The sequence below is a fragment of the Cervus canadensis genome, chromosome 20 (assembly GCF_019320065.1).
Source record: "Cervus canadensis isolate Bull #8, Minnesota chromosome 20, ASM1932006v1, whole genome shotgun sequence".
In the NCBI taxonomy this organism is placed as follows: domain Eukaryota; kingdom Metazoa; phylum Chordata; class Mammalia; order Artiodactyla; family Cervidae; genus Cervus; species Cervus canadensis.
Window position 1 is genome coordinate 19,046,562 of NC_057405.1, and position 6,860 is coordinate 19,053,421.

Genomic DNA, 6,860 nt, shown 5'->3' on the forward strand with positions numbered 1-6,860 from the left:
ATATATATATATATGTTCAGCCACTCAGTCTTGTCTGGCTCTTTGTGACTTCATGGACTGTAGCTCACCAGACTCCACTGTTCATGGGATTTCCTAGGCAAGAATACTGGAGTGGGTTGCCATTTTCTCCTCCAAGGAATCTTCCTGACCCAGGGGTTGAACCCAAGTTTCTTCTGCATTGGAGGGAGAATCTTTTCCAACTGAGCTACAGGGGAAGATGGCCTGCAATGCAGGAGACCCAGTTTCAATCCCTGGATCAGGAAGATCCCCTGGAGAAGGAAAGGGCCACCCACTGCAGTATTCTTGCCTGGAGAATCTCATGGACAGAGGAGCCTGGCAGGCTACAGCCCATGGGGTCGCAAGGGCCAGGCAGGACTTAGTGACTATGTGCAGAGTACATCATGTAAAATGGGGGGCTGGATGAAGCACAAGCTGGAATCAAGACTGCCAGCAGAAATATCAATAATCTCAGATATGCAGATGACACCACCCTTATGGCAGAAAGCTAAGAGGAACTGAAGAGCCTCTTGATGAGAGTGAAAGAGGAGACAGAAAAAGCTGGCTTAATACTGAACATTCAGAAAACTAAGATCATGGCATCTGGTCCCATCACTTCATGCCAAATAGATGGGGAAACAATGGAAACAGTGAGAGACTTTATTGGACTCCAAAATCAATGCACATGGTGACTGAAGCCTTGAAATTAAAAGATGCTTGCTCCTTGGAAGAAAAGCTATGAAAAAGCATATTAAAAAGCAGAGAAGCTGCCACCACTGGAGTGAGCTACCCACCCCACCCCCCCACCTGCCCCTGCTTACCCTTCATCTGCTGGCAAGAAACGTTCAAGGGGGACAGAGCCCTGGGAGCCCAGGTCATAGATGTACGGCGTCTGAAGATGAACGAACTTAACAAGGAGCTGCAGCACCACGGCCCAGACACTCGCTGCGTCAAGGCCAAGCTTGCTGAGCGGCTACAGGCACCACTGAAGGCCGAGGACCCTGACGATGGGCGGGAGCTCGAGGCCATTGACGAACCGGGACGACCCGGCAAAGCAACGAGATGTCATGGACAATATTACCATGCAGAGCCACTTCTATGAGATGCAGGCCATAAAGCCAGAGAACAAGTCTGGCAAGGAGAGGAGACTGCTGGAAATGGCCTATAGCCCAGAAGTAAAGACAGAGATGAAGCAAGAAGCACCCACCGGCTTCCTCCCACCCGAAGCATCATCTCAACACAAGCTAGACAGACAACAACTCCAGCGTCGCAAGAGGCCTTATGAGGAAAACTGGGGACGGAGGTACTTTGAGCACTGAGAGGATAGGAGGGGGGGATCTCTTCAGCTTCCGGCTGAAGACGGTGAAGATGACTTTCATCCATTGAGACGACACCCTGGTGGCCATTGACACCTATAACTGCAACCTCCACTTCAAGGTGACCCGAGGCCAGAGTAGCGGCTATTCACCCCCAGCTGAAGTTTTGCATACATGTGGTCAGGAGCCCATACCAGCTATGGGGTCAGAGGGGCCGTGTGTGCTTTGAGATGAAGATCCATAAAGAAAGTTCTGTGACGCACCTTCCGTCTCTGGAGCCTGACCCACACGTGTTCCACATTGGTTGGTCTCTGGACTCCCGCAGCACTCAGCTAGGCGGAGCACCTTTCTCCTGTGGCCACGGAGGCACTCAGAAGAAGTTCACCAATAACCTCTTTGAGAACTCTGGAGACAGGTTTGCAGAGAAGGATGTAACCGGCTGTTTTGTGGACTTTGAATGTGGAAACGACGTGGAACTTTCCTTCACCAAAACTGGGAAGTGGATGGGCACCGCCTTCCGAATCCAGAAGGAAGCCTTAGGGGGTCAGGCCTTCTACCCTCACGTCCTGGTGAGCTGTGCGGTGGCGTTCAACTTCGGGCAGCGGGCCAAGCCCTACTGTTCCGTCCTGCCAGGCTTCACCTTCATCCGGCACCTTTCCCCAAGTGAGCACAACGCGGGCACCGTCGGGCCAAAGAGCAAGGTGGAGTGTGAGATTCTGATGCTGGCGGGCCTGCCGGCTGCCGGCAAAACCACATGGGCCATCAAACGCGCAGCCTGCAGCCCCTTCGAGAAGCTCAAACTTCTGGAGGGCAGCGCCATCGTGGATGAGACGCAGGTAATGGGCCTAGGCCTCAGCGTAACCACACGGGCCATTGCGCCATCCTGATGCCCCCGGCCACCACCCAGCGCCCGACAGCCTGGTCCAGATCACCGCCCGCAAGAAGCTCAGCTATAGCCTAAATCAGACGAATGCTTATGGGTCAGCCCGGAGATGAAAAATGAGACCATGTGGAGGCTTCCAGCGGAGAGCTATTGGAATTTGTCCTACTGAGCAAGACCTGAAAGACCGAACAATAAAGCAGACCGAAGGAGAAGGGACGGATGTCCGGGATCACACGGTCTTAGAAATGAAAGCCGGCTTCTCCTTGCCTGATGCTGGGGACCTCCTGGAGGAGGTGCTGTTCACTGAGCCGCGGAGAGAGGCCGCAGACAGGCTGGCAAGGCAGCCGAGTGAGGAAGGCGGTGGGGCGGGACCGCCGCCGAGGGGAGCGCTGACCACCGAGGCGGGGCGGCTCCCGGGGCCGCGGTGGTGGCGGCGGTTCCCAGCGCTGTGACAACCGAGGTCCCAGGGGCCGGGCAGGGGGCAACCGCGGAGGCTTCCAGAACTGAGGAGGAGGCAGCGGTGCAGGAGGCAATTGCCCAGGAGATTTCAACCGTAGTGGAGGTGGTGGCTACAACCTGAGCCGCTGGGGTAACAACCGGGGGACAACCGCAACTCCAACAACGGAGGCAGCTACAGCCGGGCTCCCCAGCAACGGCCTCCCCCACAGCAGCCTCAGCCGCCACCCACCTACCGCCCTGCTCCGAACCCTCCAGCTGCAACACCCCCTGCTCCAGCGCCAATACCAGCATCCCTCTGGTCAGCAGCTACAGCCCTCCACTGCCAGTCACAGCCAACCACCTCCCTACAACCAGGGAGGGTGCAGCCAGAGCTACACAGCCCCACACCTCACCTCCGCCACCACCTGCCTACAACTATGCGAGCCCCTTGCACCCCCTACCACCCCCCGCGGCACAGACCTACCCTCGGCGTGACTGCAACCAGGGTCAACAGTACAACCGGCAGTGGGACCAGGGCTATCAGAACCAGGGCCGGTGGCCACCGTACCGGGGAACTGTGACTATGGAGCTACTCCGGGAACACACGAGGGGCACAGGCACACAGCGGCTGGCGAGTCCTGAAGGCCCCTGCCAGCTTCCTCTACCAGTGCCCGCCCGGGCGCTCCTCGTCCACTCCCACCGGGTGAGGAGGTGCTGGGGGCAGGGTACCCCAGGGCTGCCTCTGCTCTGTGGGGCTCTTCCCCCACAATGGGCTGTGCATTTCCTCTGGATTCAAACTGGCAGCGGTGACCTTTTATTTTCTGTTTGTCCCCCTCCCCTTCTCCCTCTTCCTCCTCCCCACTTCCTCCTTTTGGACTAAAGATCTGTGCCCCCCCTCCTTGGTCCTACAGTGAGGCTACAGGGCTGGGGGTGGGGGGTGGGGGTGCTTCCTGTCTTCTCCTCCCAGCCCTGCAAGGGCACTTCAGCTCCCCAGACTCCAGACTCTCATGCAATTGGTTGTAAATTCTTCCAGCAGCTGTTTTACTGTCTACTTTTCAGGATTAAAAAAAAAAAAAAGGATCAAAAACTTTAAAAAACACACAGGCAAATTTTAGAAAGCAAAATGTAGAGGGAGGAAGCAGTGACAATTTTTTTTTTAATTATGCTTTTCTTTTTTTTTTTTCAATTTTTAGAATTTGCCCATTTTTCTGTGGGTCAGCTGTTGATATTTCATTAGGATAACCATTTCTTTGCTAAGTTCAGGTGACAGAGGACGAGCCACACCCTCAAAACACACACAAAAGAAAACCACAGTATCATCTTTAACCTAACGTTCTATACAACGCCTCAGATTCTCCTAACCTTGCACACAAGCTTCTGTGTTGAGTTAAATTGTACCTGCTTTTTGCATTTGGAGAGAGTGTGGCTATTCAACTTGAAACCTTTAAAAACAAAGGAGAGACATTACTTTGCCAACAAAGGTCCATCTAGTCAAAGCTATGGTGAAATTAAAAGATTCTTACTCCTTGGAAGAACTATGATCAACCTAGACAGCATATTAAAAAACAGAGACATTACTTTACCAACAAAGGTCCATCAGTTCAAAACTATGGTTTTTCCAATAGTCATGTGTGGATGTGAGAGTTGGACTATAAGGAAAGCTCAGCACCAAAGAATTGATGCTTTTGATCTGTGGTGTTGGAGAAGACTCTTTAGAGTCCCTTGGACTGCAAGGAGTTCCAATCAGTCCATCCTAAAGGAAACCAGTCCTTAATATTCATTGGAAAGACTGATGCTTAAGCTGAAACTCCAATGCTTTGGCCGCCTGATGCCAAGAGCTGACTCACTTGAGAAGTCCCTGATGTTGGGAAAGGCTGAAGGAGGGAGGAGAAGGGGATGGCAGAGGATGAGATGGTTGGATGGCATCACTGGCTCGAAGAACATGAATTTGATCAGGTTCTGGGAGTTGGTGATGGACAGGGAAGTCTGGCGTTCTGCAGTCTATGGGGTTGCAAAGAGTCGGCCACTACTGAGCGACTGAACTGACTGGTATATACACACATATATGTATATGTATATATACACCATCTCCCAGAATGATGCTTGTTACTATATGTGACCATATGTATATGTGTATATACTCTATATGAGTGTGTGTGTAAATATATATATATACACACATATACACACACATGCATGCATTATGGGCTTATTTGTATTCCCCTTACTAAATTATCACATTGAAGTAATAACTCTCAGCATCAGAATATAACTCTATGTGAAGGTAGAGTCTTTATCATGGTAGTTAAGTTAGAATGAATTTCTTAGTGCATGCATACTAATTTTCTTCAGTCATGTCTACCTGTTTGAGACCCTATGGACTGTAACTCGCCAGGCTCCTCAGTCCATGAGATTCTCTAGGCAAGAATACTGGAGTGTCTTTCCATGCCTTCCTCCAGGGCATCTTTCCAACCCAGGGGTTAAACTTGCATCTCTTACATGTCTTATGTCTCAGGCATTGGCAGGTGGTTTTCTTTGTTTGCTTGTTTGTTTGTTTTGTTTTGCTTTTTACCACAGGCACCACCTGGGAAGCCCCAGAGTTTGTTAGAGTGGGTCTCAATCCAATATGAATGATCCTCTTATAAGACAAGGAGATTAGGACCCGGAAACCCTTATACAGGAAGGACCTTGAGGGAAACAAAAGACAACATTTAAACCTAGAGATGAGACATCAGGAGGAAGCATCCCTGATAATAACTTTATCTCTGATTTTGAGTCTCCAGTATCATGAGAAAATAATTTGTTTAAACCACCCAGTCAGTGGTATATTTTTGCAGCAGCCCTAGCAAACTAGTGTGTGTGTGTGTGTGTGTGTGTGTGTGTGTGTGTGTATATATACATATAATCAACATTTCCCTCAGAATGGTACATTTGTTACCATTGATAAACTAAGTTGGCACATCAGAGTCACCCAATGTTTACATTAATGTCATTTTCTACATTCTATGGGTTTGGACAAATGTGAAATAAGATGTATAATACTATGTATCATTCAGAGCATATTCATTATTTAAAAAATCTTCTGTGTTCTGCCTATTTATCATTCTCTTCAACCCCAACTCCTGACAACCACTGGTCTTTTCACTGACTCCATAGTTCACCTTTTATAGAATGTTTTATATTTTTGTTTGACTTCTTTTCACTTAGTAAATGGATTTAACTTTTCACACCCTGATGGCTCATTTGCTTTTAGCTCTGAATGCTATTCCATCATCTGGATGTGAGAATGTTTGTTTGCCCATTCATCTGCTTTTCCTGTGTGTACTGCGTGCTTAGTCACTCAGTTGTGTCCAGCTCTTTGTGACTCCATGGACTGTAGCTTGCCAGGCTTCTCTGTCCATGGGGTTTCTTCAGGAAAGGATACTGGAGTGGTTTGCTATGCCCTCCTCCAGGGCATCTTCCCAACCCAGGGATTGAACCCAGGTCCCCCACATTGCAGGTGGATTATTTGCCATCTGAGTCACCAGGGAAGCCCTATTATAAATATCCATGTGCAGGTTTGTGTGTAAACACAAGTCTCCAACTCCTTTGAGTAAATAGGGAAAAGCATGATAGCTGGATTATATGTTAGTAGTACGTTCAGTTTTGTAAGAAATCATCAAACTATCTCCCACAGTGGCCATACCATTTTGTATTCCCACCAGCAATGAATCAGAGTTTCTACTGTTGAGAGTTTCTGAAAGAGAGTTCATCCTTGCCAGCATTTGGTGTTGTTAATGTTCTAGATATTGGCCATTCTGATGTGTGTAGTGATGTCTTTTTATTGCTTTAATTTGCATTTCATGATGACATATGACACAGTACATTTTTATTACCTTATTTGCCATCTGTATTTATTGCTTTGGTAAAGTATCTGTTAAGGCCTTTGGCCTATTTTTTAATCATGTTGCCTTTCTTTCTGTTGTTTAGCTTTAAGAGTTCTTTTTATATTTTAGATAACAGACTTTTAGCAGACTTATCTTTTGCAAATATTTTCTCCCATTCTGTGGCTTATCTTCTTAATTCTCTTGACATTGTTTTTCCCAGAGCAGAATTTTTTATTTTGATGAAGTTTAGCTTATCAGTGTTTTTTTCATGTATCATTCCTTTCATGTTATATGAAAAAAATGTCACCACAAAACGAAGGGTCATCTGAGTTTTCTCCTGTTATATTCCAGGAGTTTTAT

General features: G+C 48.3%; 1 pseudogene; it reads left to right on the top strand.

Annotated features, from left to right (window-relative positions):
* The first annotated feature begins 880 nt into the window (after nt 1-880).
* Nucleotides 881-6,644, top strand: LOC122422546 (annotated as a pseudogene).
* Nucleotides 6,645-6,860: the final 216 nt, after the last annotated feature.